Genomic DNA, 24,085 nt, shown 5'->3' with positions numbered 1-24,085 from the left:
ATCTTCTCACTCCCGGTAAGATGCATGGATTTTAAAAACGTCAGTCAACATGACTGATTTTTTTTTATTTAGCATTTTGAAATTCCCCTCCTCTCCCCCCTTAATTCCCCCCCACCTGTCTAGGTCTCCCCCTCCCTATTCCCCCAACCCCTCTAGGCTTCAGGTCTTTATATGCCATAGCTGCGAGAGATGAATATGTTGGTTTATTGGACAGTAAAAGGCCAATCTCCGGTGACAATTGGATGGTCGTTATTCAGCATTTTCTTCATGCATATTTAGGGGATGGTAATGAAGGGCTTTGCATTGTTGCATGAAAATGGTCAATTCCCTGCAGTGTTGATGGAAAGGAAGTGAAACATATGAGATAGCCGAGTGTCCAGTCACAGCTGATGATTTGGAGGTTTTTTTGTGTTTTTCTTTACGTACCAGAAGCACTCTGGCCTTTCTTTTCTTTTCTTTTTTGAAGGGCCCTCCTGAATTGGATCACCATAATGCCCCCCCCCCCGTCTTCCTCTGGCCATTATTGAAAAACTCATTTGTGTCCATCATTGCTTAATGATAACCTTGAAAAGGCCCAGTTTGTGGATTTCCCATTTTTCAATTCTGACTGATGGTCGGGCTGCCCGGATGGTGCAGATGACCCTTTGCATTTGTGTAGGAACAGGTTCTTCTTAGGGCTTGCGCGCCGTCAGAAAGCTGTAGCCCAGGGGCCCTTTCGAGACTGCTAGAGATGCTGGGATGGACCCAGGGCAGGTGGCAAAATCTGCAGCGCTGCAGAGGATCATGGGGGTTGTGTATTGCAAGCCCTTGCCGAGGTTTCCCACGATAAGTGACAGCAAAGGCCAAGATTTGCCTCTGAGGCCGAACTAGAGTTCGGATCTATTCGTTTTTAATTGCATAGGAGGTATATTGGGCCCGAATTCAGGGGTAGGGAGTAGGGGGCGGTGCTGACAAGAAGGGGGATTCAGGAAAGGTCCAGGGGCCCAGATAAAGACACGGGGAGAACCCTGCTGGATCAGACCAGTGGCCCATCTAGTCCATCATCCTGTCTCAGACACTGGCGAACTGGTTCCTCTGGAGGGCCAACAACAGGGCACAGAGGCCGATGCCTTCCCCTGATGTTGCCTCCTGGCATAAGGGTTGCCATCCCCACAATAGGGATGGGTTTTCCCCCGCTTTCAGGGTCTCCAATCTAATGCCAGCCAGCTGAGTGGTGGGGGAGCCCCACCCTCAAAGAGCCCTGTCATGCCCCTCATGCCGGGCATGTTGCACAGGGATGCTCTAGCATTTGACTAAAAACTCTATGGTAACCATAGAGTTTTTGGCCAAATGCTAGAGCAGCCCCTGCATGATGTGCCCGGTGCGATAACATCACTTCCAGGTGACATCAGAAGATGAAGAAGAAGAAGAAGAAGAGATTGGATTTATACCCCGCCGTTCACTACCCAAAGTTGTCTCAGAGCGGCTTACAAACTCCTTTCCCTTCCCCTCCCCACAACAGACACCCTTTGAGGTAGGTGGGGCTGAGAGAGCTCTTGACAGAAACGGCTCTTTTTTCAAGAACAGCTCTTATCAGAGCTACGGCTTGCCCAAGGTCATCCAGCAAGTGGAGGAGTGGGGAGTCAAACCCGGTTCTCACAGATTAGAGTCTGTGCACTTAACCACTACACCAAACTGGCTCTCCAGGAACTTAGGCTGGAGGCCCCTCTGGCAGCCAGGTTTGACCCGGAAACCCTACCTGGTATTGATCTTCAGAGGTTTACTGAGGTAGGCTAGATGGAGAAAGGGAGTGCCCGGCTCAGGGTCACCCAGTGAGCATCATGACTGCCTGACAACTTGAAGCAGGATCTCTTTGTCCTAGCCCAACGGTATAGCACAGAGAGACGTTTGTGAAAGAGGGCATCTCTGACCATGTGCAGAATGCTTTCCTTATCCAGCCTCCCCAAAGGGACTCGATGCTTAGCAGATCAGGCACTGATATATTAAAATGTGGGTAGTCCTATTTCAGCAGCATAGCAGAGCCTCTCAAATGTGAAAAGATGCCTGTTTCATCCCCATTGCACTAACTGCCTTGATAACATCCAGCTTATTTGTCTAAGTTTTCAGTGGATGTGCTAAATCTGATTCTCTCTCCCTTTTGCCTCTGTTAGTAATTAGGAGAAGCAATGGCTGTTTTGTCAGGATAAATGCTGCTTATTTACTTTGCTCGCATGCTAAGCCAATATTTGCCATTCACAGCTGGAAAAAAGGGGCTCGAGAGTTCCATATTTTACAATGGCCCACGTTTAACCGTATGCAGAAGCAAATAATTCGGGACAGAGACTGGATGTATTTATTTCAAATGTTTACATTCTGCTTCACCAGAGACCCGTCTGAGGCAGATACTGAAGAATGGAAAAAAGAATACAAATGTACACAGTAAAAAAAAAAATCCAATAAAACTAATCCCCCAATAGTTTAACCACCCCAGGGCATACAGATAAAGCCAGCAGTCAATAAAGGCAGTGGCATAAAACACTCTCTGGAACGAGTGGTTAGCCGTGCGGTTTTACCCTGCCTCTTCATCAAGAAGTTTATTTCTGCACAACAACCCAGCGAGGTAGATCAGGCTGAGAGTAAGTGATGTGCTGAGGTCACCTAGAGCAGGGGTCCGTACCCTTTTTGAGCTTGTGGGCGCTTTTGGAATTCTGGTGTGCACTGCCACAAAATGGCCACCACAGCAGCTGGAGCCATCCACAAAATGGCTGCCACAGCTTACCTTCAGTCACACAGTGAAAAAGAAGAAGAAGAGATTGGATTTATACCACAGCCTTCACCACCCAAAGGTGTCTCAGAGCAGCTTACAAACTCCTTCCCCTTCCCCTCCCCACAACAGACACCCTGTGAGGTAGGCGGGGCTGAAAGAGCTCTTGACAGAAACTGCTCTTTTTCAAGGACAGCTCTTATCACAACTATGGCTTGTCCAAGGTCATCCAGCCAGGTGCAAGTGGAAGACTGGGGAATCAAACCCGGTTCTCCCAGATTAGAGTCCGCGCACTTAACCACTACACCAGACTGGTCCTTGTGTTGTGGTGGCAGCTGCTGCCAAAACAACGTTTTTAAAAAATCTGCACAGCCAATCAAATCTCCGGTAGCCAATCAGAAGACCCACCTGGCCTCATCTGCTTTCTAAGCCCACTTGCTGGGCACCATGGTTCGTTCATATGGACACCAGGTTGGGGGTCCTGACCCAGAGAGATCCGTGGCTGAGTGGGGATTTTAACCCAAGGACTCCTGGACCCTAGGCCTCCACTCTAACCACTGCACCACCCTGGGTCCCTTGGTTTCTTCTCTTGGTTTGTGCCTAATTGGGTGGATGAGACACCAACCCACATATAGAGTACAGGCATCAGTGTGGGCACGACATGACAAATAGGTTTGCGTTCAAAGAAGGGCACATAGTTTTCGGTGCAGAAAATTTTATGCGAAGACTGCTCCCCAATTCAGGAGAGTCCGAGAACCCTCTTGAATAGCAGGTAGGGTAGTGTGGGAAGCAGATACAAGGGAAATTAGCAGACAGACGCCAGCAGAAACCGCAGAGCTCTCTTCATGCCCTAGGGTTGCCAACCTCCAGCTGGGGCATCGAGAGATCTCAGAAATACAACAGCTCTCCAAACAGAGATCAGTTTCCCCTGGAGAAAATGGATGCTTGACTCTATGGCATTACAACCTTCTGAAACTCCTCCCCTCTCCAGGCTCCACCCCCAAATCTCCAGGAATGTCCTAGCTCAGAGCTGGCAACCACACTCTGCCTTCATGCCTTGTGCATGTCATTTTGGTCTATAATGTACAGTGCTGATTTTTTTGACACACAAAGAACACTGGGGGAAAAAAACCATTTTAGAGAGAAAATTGGGTGCAGGGAAACCGAAAATGCTACAAACATTTTAAGAATTCACAAAAAGGAAGGGTCAAAATTAGGGTCCCACCAGTGGGGCATGTGAGGAATTTAGGGTGGCTAGATCCAAGTTGGGAAAATCCTGGAGATTTGGGGGTGGAGCCTGGGGAGGACAGGGACCTCAGTCGGCTACAGTGCCATAGAGTCCAAAGCATCCATTTTCTCCAGGAGAACTGATCTCTGTAGTCTGGAGATGAGCTGTAATTCTGGGGGGATCCCCAAGTCACACCTGGAGAACAAAATCCCTAGATGGAACCTTGGATTTTTGGATCCAAACAGCAGCCTCACCCCATTTGATAAACCGCTTGTTCTAGTACAAATCGGCTCCCTCACAGAAGGTCAAGTTGGATCAGACGCTGACAGATCCATCCATGGAGCAGAGGAGGGGTCCTAAGGACACAAACGCCACCCAATGATCTTCTTCTTGCCTTCGCCTCGAGGTTGCCTCCCAAACCAAGACCTCTCCAGGTGATTAGTACTATCTATAATCCCTCGTTTATTAATGAGTGTGATCTGTAAAATATTTAGAGAGCAGGGTCCTCTAGGGTTTCCGAGCAGCTGTTCTAAAACAATCTCTGCACACTGCGCCACTCGCTGCGATAGGCTGGAGATTAATCTTCTATTTTCGTTTGTGCCCTGGCCTTGTGTCTATATTAAAATTCTGTACGAGAGCCAGGGTAGGCCTGAGATGTTTCTTGCCGGCAAATGTCGAAGAGAAAGAACAGTACCGACTCTAACCCCTTCCAAACAAGCTGATTTCAATCGCGGAAACCTCTTGAAAGAGTTCCCGCATCTAAATTCCTACCAAGGAGTCAATTCTTTTTGAAAGTATCATTTTAATCTTAAAGGGGGGGGGAGACATTTTTTGGGATCAACGCCATAGCAAGAACACCGTGTGAGATTACTGGGACCAGTGTTCCCTCTAAGCTGAGTTAGTGTGAGCTAGCTCACAGTTCTCTAGCCTCCGGCTCACACATTTTTGTCTTAGCTCAGGAAGGAGGGCTCCAGAGGCAAACTAATTTATGCAGTAGCCAAATCGCTCGCTCACCACTTTAATGCCGGTAGCTCACAAAGCAGAATTTTTGCTCACAAGACTCTACAGCTTAGAGGGAACATTGACTGGGACCCTGTCCTGAATAGCCCGGTCAAGCCCGATCTCATCACTTCTCGTCAGCTAAGTACGGTCGACTCTGGCAAGTACTTGGATGGGAGACCTCCTCGGAATACCAGCAGTCGGGAGGTGGGGGCAGGCTTTATTCAACCACTTCTCTGAATATCCTCCAGGCCCCCAGTAGGGGTCAGTCGCCATGACTTCCAGGTGCACGCACACTCACACGCATGCACACAGACACGCGCACACATGAATATGTTGGGAAAATTGGCAAAAATACTTAGCTATTCAGAGTTTGCAATGGATCTTTGCTTCACTGGAGAGGAGGCATTTCTTCCTGTGTGAAAATCTTTATTTCTAAGGGAAGGGTATGCCGAAAAAGCTACAAAATAAAAGACCTAAGGCTACATCTCTAGAGCTACAGAATAGACTGACCACACAGTCTCAAAACAACAACCGTAATGGAGATTCTTCTTCTTTACCCCTAGAAGGAAATCACCTGAATACATTAACCAATGATTGTGAGTAAACAGACTTAGATTTCACGGGCTTTGTTTTCATTGCCAGGTTTCCCTTCCAGGTCAGTCTAAACAACAGCACACGAGGTAAACAGATTAACCCTATGATGACTGTATTAGACCTTGCAACACACACATATTTCCAACAATATGCACATATGAAAAATACGAAAAAACCTCGACCACGTAAGATTACTGTAAACGTGAATGTTGTATGCTGCCCTGAGCCCCTAGTATGGGTGAGGGTGGTTTAGAAATCAAATTTATAAATAAATAAAGAGATTCCAGGTAGGCAAATATTTGGTGGTGAGTGGGAAATTTGCCACTCTTTTATAGCAGATACAATTCAAATTCCCTAGCACTGATAACCAGTTCTCACCTGTACCTAGAATGCCCTTCCCTCAAATGTGAGAACCGGTGTGGTGCTGTGTGTAGAAAGTTGGACTAGGATCTAGGAGAGCCAGGTTCGAATTCCCACCCTGCCATGGAAGCTCGCTGGGTGACCTTAGGCCAATCACTCACACATTCTCAGCCTAACCCACCTCACAGGGTTGTTGGGAGGATAAAATGGAGAAGAGAATGACGTCAGCTGCTTTGGGGCCCCGTGGGGGAGAAAGGCAGGGTATAAAAGACCCTGAAAGGACCACACACTTTCGATAGGCCAACAGAGTTGGCTTTGCCTGCTCTGTGCTGGAATGATGGTATCTTTTTGGATGCAAACTTTATGCTCAGCTTGCGATCATTGGAAAGAAAACTGGCCAGTTTTCAGACTTTTCAACTGACCGAGAGCCATTTATTTATTAGAACATCTATACCGGGGGTATCAAACTCACTTGTTATGAGGGTCGGATCTGACATAAACGAGACCTTGTTGGGCCATGCCATGTGTGTAATAAAATGTAACGCCAGGTAGCGGAGATATAAATTTTATAAAGGACACAAACATAAAGGGTTGGGTTTTTTTTACTTAAAATAAAAACATGCTTAAAACATTAGCTCTGTAGCCTGCAAACCTATTTTTGATTTATTGACATTCACCACAGAAATCTCATGCTGAGAGTTCTAGGACCCAGGTTAAAACATGAAATGGCTGAGTGATTAAGAGAGTCTGGCGAAGCAAGCTATGATGCAGCAGCAGAACTGGAAGCAGGTGATGGCCAGCTCCACTGCGAGCCTGAAGGAAGCCCTCTGGGGGCCTGATCCGGCCCCTGGGCTGCATGTTTGACACCCCGATCTATACCCTGCCTTCCTTCATGCTTAAAGGCAGCTCAAGCCAGTGCTTGGCTCTTGTGGTCTTTTCTCATATGCTCAGGGTAATATGATCACCACTTTGGGATCAGGAAGGAATTTCCCTCCAGGTCAGATTGGTCCAGGGATCCTGGAGGCTTTTGCCTTCCTCTGGGCATAGAGCAGGGGTCACTAGGGGAGTGGGAGGAAGGTAGTTGTGAATTTCCTGCATCGTTTAATAAGGGGTTGGACTAGATGACCCTTGGGGTACCCTCCAGCTATATGTTTCCAAGTTTTGCTGGAAGGAGGTGGCTTGGCACTACCTCCACACTGCCTCTTGTTTTTAAAGAAAGACTTTAAAAATTACCCATGTGCTAGGTGTGCACCAAATATCAGCTTTCTAGGTAGTTCAAAAAAACCTTGGTGGCCTGGATTAGGGTATGCTTTAGTTTTGGTTACACTTTTGGTCTTCGGTTGGCCTAACAAAAGTTTCCCTTTCAGACTTTTGAGCACTCAATAGGACTTTCTATAGATAATAGCAGGGCTTTTTTTTGTAGAAAATGCCCAGCAGGAACTCATTAGCACAATAGGCCACACCCAACAGCAGAAACGCATTTGCATATTAGGCCACACCCCCGACAGTGCAGCTCATTAGCATATTGGGCCACACCCCATGCCTTTAAACTACCTTCCCTTGGCTTGCCTGGGTGCCCCACAACTGCGGGGAGCCTGGGCAAGCCAGCCCTTGGTCAGGCTGGGGAAGGCACGGGGAGGAATCCCAGATCCTTCCAGGGCCCCCCCCAGCCCGTTGGCCTCGGAATCGCCGGGGGGGGGGAATCACTCTCCAGGCCTTCCCTCTGTAGCCACACATGCAGAGGTTTTGGCTGTAGTGGGCGTGGCCAACTCTGAAGTCAGCCGGAACTCCGTTCCTGTGCGTTCCTGCCCCAAAATAGCCCTGGATAATAGCAATGGAGATTTTGACGACAGAGCCTGGGGAGGGCAGGGTTAAGGGAGGATGGACTTCAGCAGGGTATAATAGCACAGAGTCCACCCTCCAAAGCAGCCATTTTCTCCAGGGGAACTGATCTCTCATCTGGAGACCAGCTGTAATACTGGGAGATCTCCAGGCCCCACCTGGGGGTTGGCAACTATAGCTTTCTGGGTAGCCTTAATGATGAAGAAATTGGATTTCTACCCCGCCCTCCACTCAGAGTCTCCGAGCGGCTTACAAACTCTCTTCCCTTCCCCTTCCGTCTCTTTGAAAATAATGTCGTATTTCCCTTTATTCAATGTCAGGGCCTGTCCTGGCCAATGTTCCCTCTAAGCTGTGGAGTCTTGTGAGCAAAAATTCTAGTCTGTGAGCGACTGGCATTAAATTTGTGAGCGAGCGATTTGGCTGCTGCAGAAATTAGTTTGCTCTGGAGCCACATCCTTCCTGAGCTAAGACAAAAATCTGTGAGCCAGAGGCTAAAAAACTGTGAGCTAGCTCACACTAACTCAGCTTAGAGGGAACAGTGGTCCTGGCCCAACTTGGTATGGGAGAAAGATACCTTAGAAAGAGAGTAAGACTCTTCAAAAGGAGAACAGTCCCCCCATGGATGCACTCGCTACACCTGAGGCGTCTTCCTCTCCCTCTGTGGAGATTTCCTACCACTGTACAGTGGAGGAGACTATGACCTCCGAGAAGTTTCGATGAAATGTCACTTCAGTCTCCTCTGAAGCGCCACCGTATTGCTCTGATGATGCAGATACCTTTGGGAAGGCGAATCAGCAGTTGCCTTCTGGAATGCCTCCACCATCTGAACGGATTAGCAGCCGGTGTAACAAGAATTCTGACTGGCTTCTCGAAGGGTGAGACAACTGTTATGACTTGCTTGGCTGAGGCAGTGAGAGTCGAGCCACCTGAACAAGTCAAGCCATCGGAACAAGCTCCGACCGAGTTGCCCTAGGAAGAGCTGCGGAAGATTGCTACATGTGTAAATACGGATAATTATATTATTTGGGGAGAGCCTCCCTAACCACATTACCTCAACTTGGTTCCGTTGGGAGGGCTGGAAGAGAATTTTTCTTGCTCTCAAAAGTCAACAGGAAATGACTGTATGTCGACCAAATACTGTAGGAGGAATGAAAACCCGAAGCTCTGCCCCCATGGCAAGCAGAAACCCCAACCCACTGCCATGTCTATGGAAGGATGATTATCTCCCTTTTCTGTTGCGTGGTGTGAAATCTAGAATTTTGACAATATGGTTGATGCCTTGTGTAAAATCCCGTTTTAATCAGCGATGACAGTTTGACATCCCTCCAGCTGCTTAGACGCACCAGACAGTCAAATATCACAGTAGGCCATAGGCTGGCATGCTGGGACGCGTGTAAGCTTTAACATCCTCCTGCTCGTAGGCCTACCATGGTTTTCAGTAAATGTCGTGAAGGGGGGGGGGAGAGAGAGAGAATGAGGAAAGGCTCTTTGCAGGTTTCCATACCAGCTTGTACCATCTGTGTGTTTCAGCCCATGTCTTGCCATAAAGCGAAATCTTCTCCCTGAAACCGTATCCAGATGCTCTGTCTAATTTTATCATTCATAGCAGCCGGAGAGGATTTATACTGTGGCCCTGGCCCCCCCCCCCAACCTCTCGCGGTTTCTCATGCAATAAATAACAATTAAAACTCGCTTTAAAAATGCTAACGAGTCCAAAGAAAATGGTATCCATTTGAACAAGGGCAAGAGAGGTAAGGCTCAAGCTCAGATGAGAGGCGAAAGGAAAAATAAGGCCCACTCGGTGAATTAAAAGGGAGTGAAGGGAAGGCATCTGTGGAAGTCCTGGATGGTCGAGATGGAGCCAAACCAATCCTAATTGGAAGGGAGGCATTAAGTGAACGGACTGTTGGGAAATCTGTTTTAGGGCCGAGATGAAATTTCGTGAATTCGCTATTTCGATCCGAATATTCACCTTTCCATTTCGCTCCTTGCTTCTGAGAAACGAACCAGTGAAAACTTTTTTTTGGCCCCATTTTCTGTTTTTCTTTAAAGGTAAATAAGCACCCATAGGTGTGGTGGTCCACAGAAAATACTAAATCAAATCCTACTTCTAGCCATCCTTGTAGGGATAGGGTGTCTTTGCGGATCTCGTGTAGAAAGGAGAGCCTGGATGCTGGCTCTTTTGAAACTACCAAGTGGAGGCAAGCTGGAGGCATCCTATTTAAGGAGCCATTGCCCCACTTTTGGCTACTTTCCAAGCACCCATTAGCTTATCAGAGTAGGTACCAGGGCTATTTTGGGGCAGGAACGCACAGGAACGGAGTTCCGGCTGGCTCCCGAATTGGCCACGCCCAGCAGGAACTCATTAACATAATAGGCCACATGCAACAGCAGAAACTCATTAGGATTGGCTACCTTAGGGGTGTGTGGCCTAACATGCAAAGGAGTTCCTGCTACAAAAAAAGGCCCTGGGTTTGGACAACAAACAAGGTAAACAGAATAAGAAGCAAATGGTGGGTGTGGCCGGATGACCACACTTCTGGTAACATGGGGTGTGTGGCCTAATATGCTAATGAGCTGTGCAGGCAGGGGTGTGGCCCGATATGCTAATGAGTTCCTGCTGTTGGGTGTGGCCTATTATGCTAACGAGTTCCTGCTGGGCTTTTTCTACAAAAAGAGCCCTGGTAGGTACAAATGCTGGTCACATTGGGGATGAGTAGGACTTTTTTGCCAGGCAAATCTGATTGACTTTGGTTCACTCCCCCCCCCCTCACTCTGCAGATTAGCGGAGATGGTTTGATAGGCCCTTAGCTGGGTTGGAGGCACAAATAGCTATCCCTGGTCACAACTGGTGAATGCAGTTCAGGTAAAACAGTTACATTAGAAGTGTTAAGTCTGGCAACCACCCCGAGGTACTGATTAAATGCTGTTGGCCCCCTCAGATTGGAAGACTACTTTGCAGATATAAAATATGACTGCATGAATGTTCCCCAAGACTCGGATAATGTGCACGTCTGTAGGCTCTGTGTGCACATTATGTGAACATGTGTAGGAGGGGGTGAGTTCAGCACTCCGAGTCATGAGTGAGAGCCAGTATTCTTGCTCCTCTTTACCCTTGCTGTTTGCCTGCCTGTGGTGGACAAGCCCCCGTCCTTGGGCCCACTCTCCCATCCTTGAGAAACTGAGGGAGTGGGAGAAAAAAATGCCCTCCATAGTAACATTCTAGGAATGACTCTCCCATCCTTGAGAAACTGAGGGAGTTGGAGAAAAAAATGCCCCCCATAGTAACATTCTAGGAATTTCCACATGTCTCTGTGGTCTTAACCACAGAGATTACAGCAAATCCCTTGAACATCACCTGGGAATTCTGTCACATCCTCCCAAACTCCATCCTCCCCTGGAACCCACCCTAAGAATCTCCCTCCATTTGCCACGGCACTGTTGGCAACCCTGCACCCCCCGGGTACCACATTGGCCCTGCATAGGCCATATAAAAACACACATTTGATACATGCGCACAGATTGATGGTTCCCAAGGTTCCATATCTGGCAGCCGAGGCAGTGAAACAAGCTTGAGATGAGTTGATATGACTAGCAAATATTTTGTAATGAAGCAAAGAGTTTTGGCTGTTATGTTTAAGGAGAAACAGGTTCCAGTAGATATTTCCATGCAACCCATGGGAAGATTTGCTTTGGAAACCCTGGAGAGATTTCAGCGAATGGATCCTCCCCCTGGGCAACATTAGCTTCATGATTACACAGATGCTAAGGAGCCCCTCCAAGAAAGGACACTTCTCATCTTCAAGTTGTAGTGTTGACCAGTTAACCTGTGTAATTTAGTCTGGGGGGAAAAAAACCAGAGGAAAATTGAATGTTTCATGACAACAGAAGGATTATACCAGCCTTCTCAAATCCTATATAGAAAGCCAGTAATTCCCAGAAGGCTAAATAAATAAACTACTCTTGAAGCAAAATGCAAGTAGAGGCACTGAGACAGAAAAATTGACTTGTCCAGTTTTACATGAATAATAATATTAATGTTTGGCATTGACAGTATTAAAGTATCAAGGGAGTTTCACACCCATGATCTCAGGTTATTATTACTTCTACTCCATGAGGTAGGGCAGTATTACTATTTACATACTGAAGATGGGTAGCTTAAGATAACGATTAAGCCTTATTAAAGATTAACAACATTTTATTCCAGCATAAACTTTTATGGACTAGAGCTGCCTTGTCAAAATGCTCTGAGCAGATTGTCGGTAGATCCTCAGCAGTGTTATGTAGGATCTTTGGGGAAATAAAACCCAGCAGGGTCAAAGGGCCATGAAAGATAGGAAGTACAGAGTGAATGGTAATTATCTACAATTCAAATCTGATCAGGAAAAATGAGAGTTTCCCAACACTTCCTTTGCAAGTGCTGGGAGATTTGGGTGGTGGTACCGGGGAGGGTGGCGTTTGGGGAGGATGTGATGTCACTTTTGGTGACACTTCAGGAATTTTCCCTAATACAGGCCCTGTCCACACGAGGGGTTTTGGGCCGGGAGTGGGCCAGATCAGGGCCGGAGCAAACAGGCGTGATCCCACTGCAACATCTGGGCAGCGTTGCGCACCCGTCCCCGATCCGGCCCTTCCCCCGAAAAACCGCATCAAAAATGAACCACCTACTGAGGTGGTTCATCCACAATGGCCGCATCAACGCCGGCCGTGGGATCGCCGGCCCGTCTTTCTGCCGGAGCATCCCCGGCTCCTGCCTGAACTGCGCATGCTCAGACATGCACAGTTCGGCAGTCTCCCGTTCCCCTCCGTCGCTTCCCCCGGCATCTGATTGTGCCGGGGAGGGAATGCGCCGCAGCTCAGGGGATCAATGTGATCCCACCGCGGTGTGTTTCTTTTGGTGCGGCTTTCAGAAGCCGCGCTTCAGCCCGTTTCTTTCCGCTCCGTGTGGCAGGGGCCACTGTAAAGATTTTCTGTGTGTGTGTGTAAAGTACCATCAAGTTGCAGCCAATTTATGGAGACCCTGTAGGATTTTCAAGGCAAGATACAGAAGTGTTCATAGGTGGTTTGCCATAGCTTGTCTCTGCAAAGCAGCCCTGGGCTTCCTTGGTGGTCTCCCATCCAAATACTAACCAGGGCTGACCCTGCTTAGCTTCTGAGATCTGACGAGATCTGGCTAGCCTGGGCCATCCTGGTCAGCGAATCCTAGAGCATCACTACGGAGGGCCCCCTGCTCCTCAGTGTCTCAATGGGGAATGTCTTTATTTTTGGAGACAAGGAATTCCCCGTTGGGCCTACTCAGTTGGGAAGCCTAGGAAAAACACAGAAACCATCCATTAATTAACGCCTGTCACGGGTGGGGACTCACAGTTTCTGTGAAGATAGTCAAAGTTGTAATGAGATAAAAATTCCAAATCCTGGTTCAGCCCAGTGAAGGGGAGGTATTGTGAAACCTTGTAATAGGGAGAAAGCTCTTAACAGCATTCTAAAGAGGCAGTGAAGACTCTGAATTAGTGTCTGGTATTTTTGATGGATCGGATAGTGAACAAACTGAAGCTTAATCCAGACATGCCCAGAGGACCATGGATTGGCAAACGGGTTAGCAACAAGCAAAAGCATCAGGAGAGGTTTTGCTTGTCAGCTGATGACTAACAATCTCAGCGGCAGTTTAATTGTGATGGGGAGACTGTGCAAGGGGCTACAACTGAAAAGGCCCCGTCTCTGACATTCACCACAGACAAATATCTAGGGCTGCCAACCTCCAGTTGGGAGCTGGCGATCTTTTGGAAGAACAACATTCATCACTTATTTATTTAAACCCAAAACATTTATTCTGCTTCTCCTGAAGAAAATGACTGCTTGAGCATTATACCCTACTGAGGGCTTTCCCCTCCCTAAACTCCAGTCTCCCTCAAATCTCCATGTATTTCTGAACCCAGAGGTGGCAACTGTCCAAATATCAGAAGCAGATTTTATGTATTAGATAAATTCATATATCAATATATAGCTTCAAAAGATCTTTTTTTGATTTTCTGGACATGGTTTCGATTTGATTTTAAAAGCTTGTGATGTATATTTCCCAGAAAACTTTTAACTATTAGGTTCATTTTAAACTTTTTTTTGGGGGGGTTAGCAGGTTTGGGTGGCTTTTACATGTCCAAAGAAGGGCTGTAAATATTCTGAATAAGTACTTTCTAAGGCCATCTTTCCCACTACATCAACAATTATATATCCTTCCTGACCTCAGATTTCCCAACACTGAAGAGAACAGGCCGCAAACCACTCAAACACCGTTCATTCCCGAAATATAATCCCCACCACCGCCACTGCCAAGCCATCCTCTCAAAGATTGGTGTTTGAGAAATCTCACATTCTTCCACATAGCTCATGGCTCCATCTGATGCGTTTCCATGGCGGCACAGAGGCTGACAGAAGCCATTAGAGTGGCCTTCACATGTCGGCCATTTTGTGTTCCCTGCCAGCCCTGATTTGAAACCTCATCAATACTTTTTATTTAGATCTTTTTTTGGGGGGGGAGGACCCTTGGCAACTTGGGAGAAAGTGATCCGGGCTCTGGCTCCAGATTGTGGGCGCTAAGGGAGCCATTTCATACATTGCTTTCCAAGTGCATTGGTTTCCCCCTAAGGCTGTGGCTGACCCAGGTCAGTCATGGGTCAGCCAAAAAGCTATACAAGCTCTGACATATGTCTTGTTTTTCAAAGGAACATATAAAAAACTTGCACAGAGCCAAGCCCACCCCAATGTCAACAGTGGCTCCCCCCTCTTTGAGATCATGTATATTTTTGTTTCTCAATTTATTGATTTTTATTTTGAAAAAAAGCGACAGAGACTTCACACTCTTCTGTTATGCTGTCGGCTGTTTTCTCATAAAATTCAGCCCCCCTCCCTTTCCCAAGGGAGAGACTCTCATTAAGGTCACAACAGTAAAAGAAATGTTTACAGTGGGCATTTTTTAACGACCAGATTATTGTTCTTTCAGACCACTGATGGTCCTTTAAAGCAGACCTGCCTCCCTCTGGAAGAGGGCCACTTACGTTGGTTTTCTGAGTTCCTGGATCTTTATAGGGTGAGGCTGAACCAATTAGCATTATGCATTTTGCAGGATGGTTCAGTGGCTGGAAGAATGGCCTGATAGCTGCCTCTTTGTCTAAAATGACAATCAGCAACCAATGATACCCATCATTGGCCCCGGCCACATGGGCTGGATAATGCGGGGGGAGGCGTGGCTTTTCACGCCGGCACAATTAAACACTCCAGAACGCAATCAGACGCTGTGGCAGCAAAGTGGGGTTTTGCTTGTTGGCATGCATTTTCGGCGTGCGGCAACACGGCGAGAGCAGCGTGTTTGAGCGATCACACGCAGGTATTCCGTGGACGGCCCGTAGCAAACTGCTAGTAGGCTTTCCTGGTGTTTTTTTTAAAACTCCGGATCTTCTGGCAGAGTCAGCAACGGGTGTGCTCTGCTTGCCAGATGTGCCCTTGCGATCGTGCCTGTATACTCCGCCGGACATTCTTGCCTCTCCTGCGGCAAATTCTGCGTGTAAACAGGGCCTTCAAGATCCTTCTATAAAAACTAGAAAGTACACCACAACCAGATCCTTGGAATGGAATGGCTTCATTGCTAGGGAAATGTATTTTTTGGGTATTGTCTGTGTGTGTGTGTTTGCGTGTCTGGAAGTCATGGTGACTTCTGGCAACCCCTGCTGGGGCTAGGATGTTTCAGAGAGGTGGCTTAATAATTGCCTGCCTCTGTACCCCAGCTCTGGTATTCCTTGGAAGTCTCCCGTCCAAGTACTTGCCAGGGTTGGCCCTGCTTGGCTTCTGAGATCTGTCAGAACTGAGCTTGCCCCAGGTATAGGGAAATTTTTTTGGGGGGGGCAAAGAGGGGAGGTGTTGCTCTGCCTGAACACTGACCCGAGGGCTGGCCTGTGGAGGGTCCTCCCCGACATGGCCCGGGATGCCACATTGATCGGGGAGGGGTAAGGTATTTTTAACTGGGTGAGATTATTGTCCTTTAGTAAATATGTAATGCGTCTTAGGGTCTCCACCAGTGTTCCCGCCGAGCCGAATTAGTGCGTGCTGGCTCACAGTTTTTAAGCCTCCCGCTCACACATTGTTGTCTTAGCTCAGGGAGGAGGGCTCCCGAGCAAACTAACGTATGCAGTAACCAAATTGCTTGCTCGCAACTTTAATGCTAGTAGCTCACAAACTAGAATTTTTTGCTCACAAGACTCCACAGCTTAGAGGGAGCATTGGTCTCTACCCTCCAGGTGGGACCTCGAGATCTGGAATTACAACTGGTCTCCAGACAACGGAGATCAGTTCCCCTGAAGAAAATGGCCGCTTTGGAGGGTGGACTCTATGGCATTACCTTGTGGAGGTCCCTCCCCTCCCTAAACCCCGCCCTCCCCAGGCTCCACCCCAAAATCTCCAGCAATTTCCCCACACTGGAGTTCACAACCCTAATGTGTGTCTTAGAAGCAAAACACTTTCTCTTTGAAAGTACGCGTATAGCACCAGAGGCCTGTTTGTTAATCTGTTTCCCCCTACTATTTGATGTCCCTCATTTCTGCCCCCCGTGCCAAAAGCACATTGGGCCCCAAAGCAATATACCTAGGGTTGCCAACCTACAGGTGGGGCCTGGAGATCTCCCTGGGATCACAACTGGTCTCCAGACTGCAGAGATCAATTCCCCTGGAGGAAATGGCTGCCTTGGAGGATGGATATGGCACCACAGCCCTGCTGAGCAGCCAGGGCTTTTCTTGTAGAAAAAGCCCAGCAGGAACTCATTAGCATAATAGGCCACACCTAACAGCTGGAACTCATTAGCTTATTAGGCCACACCCCCATGTTACCAGAAGTGTGGTCATCCAGCCATACCCACCTTTTGCTTCTTATTCTGTTTACCCTGTTTGTTGTCAAAACCCAAGGCCTTTTTTTGTAGCAGGAACTCCTTTGCATGTTAGGCCACACACCCCTACTGTAGCCAATCCTAATGAGTTTCTGCTGTTGGGTGTGGCCTGTTATGCTAATGAGTTCCTTCTGGGCGTGGCCAACTTGGGAGCCAGCCGGAACTCCGTTCCTGTGCGTTCCTGCCCAAAAATAGCCCTGTGAGCAGCCCTTCCCAAACTCCGCCCTCTTCAGGGTCCACCCCCAAATCTCCATGAATTTCCCAACCTGGGTAAGTACTGTCAAGTCGCAGCCGATTTATGGTTACCCTGTAGAGTTTCCAAGGCAAGAGGCATTCAGAGGTGGTTTGCCCTTGCCTGCCTCTGGACTTTTCCTTGGTGGTCTACCATCCAAATACTAACCAGGGCCAGCCCGCTTAGCTCCTGAGACCTGACAAGATCGGGCTAGCTTGGGCAATCCAGGCTCACTGCCTTTTAAAGTCATATTTTTAGCTATTTGATTTCTCCCCCCCCCCCAAAAAAATGTCTATTCCACATTGCTAAACCAATAGATCCTCTGGAGGCGCCTCACAAATCACGTTATTGTGGTGGGGGAGGGGGAACCGCCATCACTGTGCATCAAAACTAGACCTAAAATAATTGCGTGGGGGGGGGGAAGCATCGAATGGAATGCCGGGTAAATAAATGTCTTTCCTCCGTCCTGAAGGCTCAACACGCTTCTGTTTGAAAGCCACAAAATTATATTAATTGCAAGCCCCCCTTCCCTTCCGAGTCTATTTTAAAAGATCAGCCTGCCCAAGGCGGGTAGAAGTTAAAACCCTTGTCTGAGAGGGTTAGAAAAAGACTTTGTCAAGGTTGCGGTTTTTAACAGGTCATTGATTTCATCTTGTGGAGATGATCTATGAAGAATATATATAACCTTTTATGGCACATTACGGTAAATGAAAACAAACGGCTTCCCCTCCTTGGCTTAGTTAAGAATCCCATTCTAATGAGGATGTACGGTGGCCACGCAAGAGTGATAATTTACCCTGTACGCCGGGCCGGCGACGCTCATAGCTTAATGTGCTTGTTTGTCATCTGTGTACATGCAGCCTGGAATATGAAAGCGCAGATCAATACATTGCAACAATTTGGGAGCGTCTCTGGGGTGGGCAGGCTTCCCCAGCGAGTTGCTTTGTCGGCAGGGTTGAGCATACATTATAGTGGATGCTTAGCCATAATAGGGTCTCTTGCAAGCCCCTGCTGTGTGTGTGTGTAGAAGCCACCTTGTCAACCCAACCTCAAGCCTTCCTGACAACCAAGTCCCAAGAACACAACTAGTCCAATGCTGTACGTCGACAATCAACTGGAAGTCTTTAAACAAAACAAAAAAAGCCTGGGCAAAAGGGGGACACACCTCTAGTTGAGTAACAGATAGTTTAGCAGCATTCTTAAAGAGGCCACAAAGCCCACCCATAAAACGTCCCTTCTGATTTGGCCTCGTAGCAGGGAGTGGGAAGGGAGAAAACCCATCAATAGATACATTTTGGGGGGACCACGTTTCCTGAAGAAAAATCATATCAAATGGTAGTAAAAAATTCAGGAAATCAGGATCTCCCCATTTGCTAGCCCATCCTGCGATATTCCATGACATAAGTTGGATCCTTCTCTGAGGATCCCTAAAACGATCATGGTTATCAAATAGTCACTCGCATTCAAAAATTGTATTCAAAGAAGGAAGATTATCAGGGCAAATACAGCCATTTGATGTAGTCTGAATCAGAGATCTAGCAGGAGGAAACTTCAAGTGGTCCGGAGTAGATGATTCGGCCAGGGCTTCCAACATAGTTCCAATCGACACCATAGGAGAGACTCCAGAAACCACCGACTCCCCTTTATGCTGTACGTTATTCAGGACCAGCTGCTAAAAGACAGTGTGGTGTAGTGGTAAAGAAGGAGAGGGAGGAGGAGGAGGAGATTGGATTTATACCCCCGCCCTTCACTCGGAGTCTCAGAGTGTCTTACGATCTCCTTTCCTTTCCCCTCTCCACAACAAACATCCTGAGAGAGCTTGTTCGAGGACTGCTCTTGAGAGAACAGCTCTGAGAGAACTTGTGACTGACCCAAGGTCACACCTGCAGCTGCATGTGGAGGAGTGGGGAATCAAAACTGGTTTTCCCAGATTAGAGTTTGCACTCTTAACCATTAAACACTGATGGACTATTATGTGGAAGAACTGGGTTTGAACCCCCACTTCTGGGTAACCTTGGGCCAGTCACACTCTCTCAGTTTAACCTACCTCACAGGGTTGTCATGAGGATAAAATGGACAAGAGGAGAATGATGCAAGCTGCTTTGGGTCTCCAGTGTTCCCTCTAAGCTGAGTTAGCGTGAGCTGGCTCACAGTTTTTTAGCCTCCGGCTCACACATTTTTGTCTTAGCTCAGGAAGGATGGCTCCAGAGCAAACTGATTTATGTAGTAGCCAAATTGCTCGCTCACAACTTTAATGCCAGTAGCTCAAAAAGGATCATTTTTGCTCACAAGACTCCACAGCTTAGAGGGAGCATTCCACTGGGGAGAAAGGAGGGGTATAAATGAATTAAATAAATAAAAGTCAGGAACCTTCCGTTAAAGGGGTGGTGATGATGATGAAGATGGAAATGCAAAACTGTAAATAAAAGGGGGATGTGTGTTTCAAAGATATAATAGAATCTAAACCATTTAAAAAAACAACTGATGTGGTTGCATTCGGATTAATGTCAAAGCTACGATGTTAAGGTGGATAATATTACCATAGATATTTAATTTAATTATTTGGCATTTGCTGGTGTAAAATTCTTTAACATGCATCAAGCATATATTTTTAAAAATTAAAATAAAATAAAAATCAAGATAGACAACCTGTTTCATCGATTCCTTGGGAGAGTTTTATACACACGGTATGCCCCTTCTGCACCTCTTTTTCTACGAAATGACTTGTTTGTGTGTTTCATGTACCCACCTTTCTCCCCAGCACTAACTGCACAGGTGGAAAAGCAGTAGATATCTTGAAGGCAGCTGACGTTAAATGATGCATGGTGTACACATGATGTGGTAGTGGAAAGTGCTGTCAAGTTGCATCCAGCTTAGGTGACCCTGTAGGGTTTTCAAGGAAAGAGGTGCTCAGAGGTGGCTTTCCATTTTCTGCCTCTGCTCAGCAACGCTGGACTTCCGTGGTGGTCTCCCATCCAAGTACTAATGAGTTCTGACCCCGCTTAACTTCTGAGATCTAATGAGACTGGGCCGGCCTGGGCCATCCAGGTCGAGGTCTAAGCATAGGCAGTTTGTACCAAAGTAAGCAGGAGCTGCGGTGGCTCAAGTGGTTAAGATGCTGAACTGCAGGCTGTGGAAGGTCAGTAGGTCAGCAGTTCAAGACCCGGGTGCCGCAAGACGGAGTGAGCTCCCGTCTCTAGTTCCAGCTCCTGCCAACCTAGCACTTCGAAAGCAAGAAATTGCAAGTAGATCAATAGGGACCACTTCGGTGGGAAGGTAACAGCGTTCCGTGCGCCTTGGTGTTTAGTCATGCCGGCCACATAACCACGGAAATGTCTTCGGACAGCGCTGGCTCTTCGGCTTTGAAACGGAGATGAGCACCGGAACCCTAGAGTCAGATTCGACTGGCTTTCGAGCAAGGGAACCTTTACCTTTTAAAGCAGGAGTTAATCTGCGCGGGCATCATTTGCACTGGGGCCCATCTGCAGCTTTGCATGTCTAAGCATCAGTAATCTTCCTCTGCGGATATCTCATCTGGATGGCCAGGGGAGGGAGCAGTGGTTTCCATTCAAGAGTTCCATAAATGCTGATAATTGCCACATTAAACTTCAGTTTATTATTTTCTCCGGGTGCAGGTACGCGGATGATATGAAACCCCTGCTGCATTTACATACAAATTGAAGATTTTTCCTCTCTCTCCCCCCCTCCCCCCTCCTTATTATTAATCAGCCCGGTAACAGGAATCAAACGGCGACACTCCATCAGGTCCTTAAATACAGTTGCTGACATTTTTACCGTGCATTAGCATGATAGGGCAAGCCGAATATAATGTACCAATGATTGCTTTCCCATTGAAAGCACAAACAGTTTCATTTTTCCTGTCATCTCAAATAAGTGTTAAAGAGGGTTTTGGAGCCCATTGTGTACATTCCGTATGCTCGGGACTTCTAAACATTGATGGCCACATTAAATAACCATTAGTGGCTCGGCTTAGATCATTGCAACATCTCTCCTTTTCAGAATTTATTCTTTGATTTAAAGTGAAAGCAATCGGCGAGTGTTTCATCAAGGGCTTTGCATGTGCCCGCCCCCCACCCCAGCCCCTTCCTTTCCCCCTCCCCCCCAAACAAAATACGTTGCAACCATAATTTTATGACCGTTAAGATAACTGCCGTTAACAAGCCACTTAATTAAAATGTACAATAAATAGCAGGCCGCAGCCTTATCTCCTCTCTTGAGTTCCCTACCAGCCGAGGCCCCGGATGGTTGTTTCTCGGCTTGTTTACAGATTAATTGCTTTTCGAGCTGGCTCAAAGAAAGGGGGGGGGGAAGCAAAGGAAAAAAAAAAAACCCAGCTCCTCCTCCAGCCAGACGGTAAATGACCAGATAGGGACTTTATCAATCAAGCTCCTTCTTTTCTCTCCAATTGTTTCCATTCAACACTCTCTGGATTTCACATTGAGGGGATACAGGAGAGATAGGGACGGGGATTTAACATCTCTGGTTTCGTGTGCTTGGAATTGATGATCGAACGGCCCCGTTTGGCACTCTTAATCTTTCTGTACAACACCCTTGGATCGAGGTATCGCTCTCTGCCTGGGCTGGGACTGAGGTTGCCAGGCCTGGGTTCGGAATCAGCTGGAGCTAATTAAATCAAAGCACAGTGCAGATGGTAAGTTGGGGCACTTTGGGGGCAGCCCAGGAGGGAGGGCCCCCAGAAGAAACACTAGGGGGCCAGGCCCCGTGAGCCCCACATTAGCTATGGGCCAGGATCGAGGTATCGTTCTCTGCCAGGGCTGGAACTGAGGTTGCCAGGCCTGGGTTCGGAATTAGCTGGCGGTTTTGGGGGTGGAGCAAGGGGAAGGAGAGGTTTGGGGAGGGGAGGGATTTCAGGAGGGTAGGATGCCACAGACGCCACTCTCCAAAGCGGCCATTTTCTCCAGGGGAACTGATCTTGGTCACCTGGAGATTAAATTGAAATAGCAGGAGGTCTCCAGGTGCCACCTGGAGGTTGGCAACTCCTAGATGGAGTGGTTCTGGGGAAATGCTGGCCAGGGGTCATTTCCTGCGGGAGCGCACAGGAGCACAGCTCCGGCAGTAAGGAGCCCAGGGGGCGGGAACATGCAACAAGCCCTGCCCCCTGCTCCCAGCAAGCCCCAGTTGGGCCACGAAGAGCAAGAAGCAGCCAAGTAAGTTGCAGAGGCCCCCCCCCATCTTCAGGTACAAGCTCTCCCTCCTCTGTGAGGGTAGATCTGCGCATCCCACCCCCCAGCTAGCAATTCAAAACAGTGCAGTGGTACCTTTAAGACCAAGTTTTATTCAGGTACAAGTTCTCCCTCCTCTGTGAGGACAGAGCTGCACGTTCCCCCCCCCCCAATAGCTAGCAATCCAAAAGAGTCCAGTGGAGCCTGAGCGATGGGTGTTGCCTTCTGACACACTTCCGGTGATATCATGGGGCGTGGCATATGCAGATGAGTTATGCTAATGAGCTCCTGCACCTCTTTGTCTACGAAATGACTCCTGGGGAAGACTATACAAAGGTAGGAGTTTGGGTTGCCACCTCCAAGTTTATTTATTTATTTGATTTGTATCCCGCCCTCCCAGAGGCTCAGGGCGGCTCACGTGCGGCAAAGCCAAGATATAAATTAAGATACAACATTTAAAACCACAGTAAACTCCATCCTATAACACGGTGCTGTGCCTATATTAGTCATCCAAGATGGGAACAACCACCCAAATTTGGCGGCCAGCTATCTCAGTAGTGCGGTCTCCCGCTACGCTGTCTATAACTTCTGCCAGGCCATGCTTGCCCCCCTTTAGTAGTTGGGAAATACCTGGACATTTTGAAGGCGGAGCCTGAGGCGGGTGGTGTTTGGGGAGGGGAGGGACTTCAGTGCTGTAGAGTCCGCCTTCCAAAGCAGCCATTTCCCCAGCTGAATGCTATCCAATCTCTATCAGAGGAGATCGGTTTTGGATCCTACCTCAAGAGTCAAAATAACGATACATTGTTCAAGGGAGATGCTTTGCAAAGGCAATCGGGGGTGGGGTTCCCCACTGGCAGTGTTCCCTCTAAGCCGAGTTCGTGTGAGCCAGCTCACCGTCTTTTAGCCTCCGGCTCACGCATTCTTGTCTTCGCTCGGGAAGGAGGGCTCCAGAGCAAACTAACCGATGCAGCGTAGCCAAATCGCTCGCTCGCAACTTTAATGCCGGTCGCTCGCAAAGTAAAATGTTTGCTCACAACTGCAGTGTTCCCTCTAAGCTGAGTTAGTGTGAGCTAGCTCACAGGCTTTTAGCCTCCAGCTCACACATTTTTCTCTTAACTCAGAAAGGAAGGCTCCAGAGCAGACTATGCAGCAGCCAAATCGCTCGCTCACAACTTTAACGCCAGTAGCTCACTAAGTAGAATTTTTGCTCACAAGACTCCACAGCTTAGAGGGAGCTTTGGTCACCGGTGGGGCTTGTTCCGCACTGTCATTTTCGTCACTTGCTTGTCCCTGTGGCTTCAGGGTTCCCCCCCCCCATGTGTTTTGCTCTCTCTAGTAGTCCCAGAGGCAGCAAAACACATGCGGAAAAGGAGGGGGGGGGACCCAAAGCAACAGGGACAATAAGAGTGACAAAAATAACAGCATGGAAGCGGCCTGGTGGGACTCCAGCTCCCAATCCCAACCTCCCTGTTTGTTGCTGTCAAGTCGTTGCCAACTTATGGCGACCCCTCAGGAAACATTTAACCCCAGATATACTGAGTGTAATTTTAACTTGTAATATCTAACACAAAGCAACGGGGACAAAAGAGTGACAAAAATAACAGCACGGAAGCGGCCTGGTGGGACTCCAGCTCTCAATCCCACCTCCCTGTTTTTTGCTGTCAAGTCGTAAGCCAACTTATATGAGATCTGACAAGATCAGGCTACCCTGAGGCTATCCTGGTCAGGTCAAATAACAGCCCGGTGAAGAGGGGTGTGTGTGTTCTACCTGCCATCACCGATCACCTGCCTCTGCATAGCAACCCTGGCTGGACTTCCTTGGTGGGTCTCCCATCCAAAGACTGACCAGGTCTGGCCCTGCTTAGCATCTAAGATCTGACAAGATCAGGCTAGCCTGAGGCTATCCCATCAGGTCAAATAACAGCCCGATGAAGAGGGGTGTGTGTGTTGT

This window comes from Gekko japonicus, unplaced genomic scaffold, assembly GCF_001447785.1.
Source record: "Gekko japonicus isolate JY-2015 unplaced genomic scaffold, Gekko_japonicus_V1.1 scaffold1074, whole genome shotgun sequence".
NCBI classification, from domain to species: domain Eukaryota; kingdom Metazoa; phylum Chordata; class Lepidosauria; order Squamata; family Gekkonidae; genus Gekko; species Gekko japonicus.
This window is presented reverse-complemented; position numbering follows the sequence as displayed.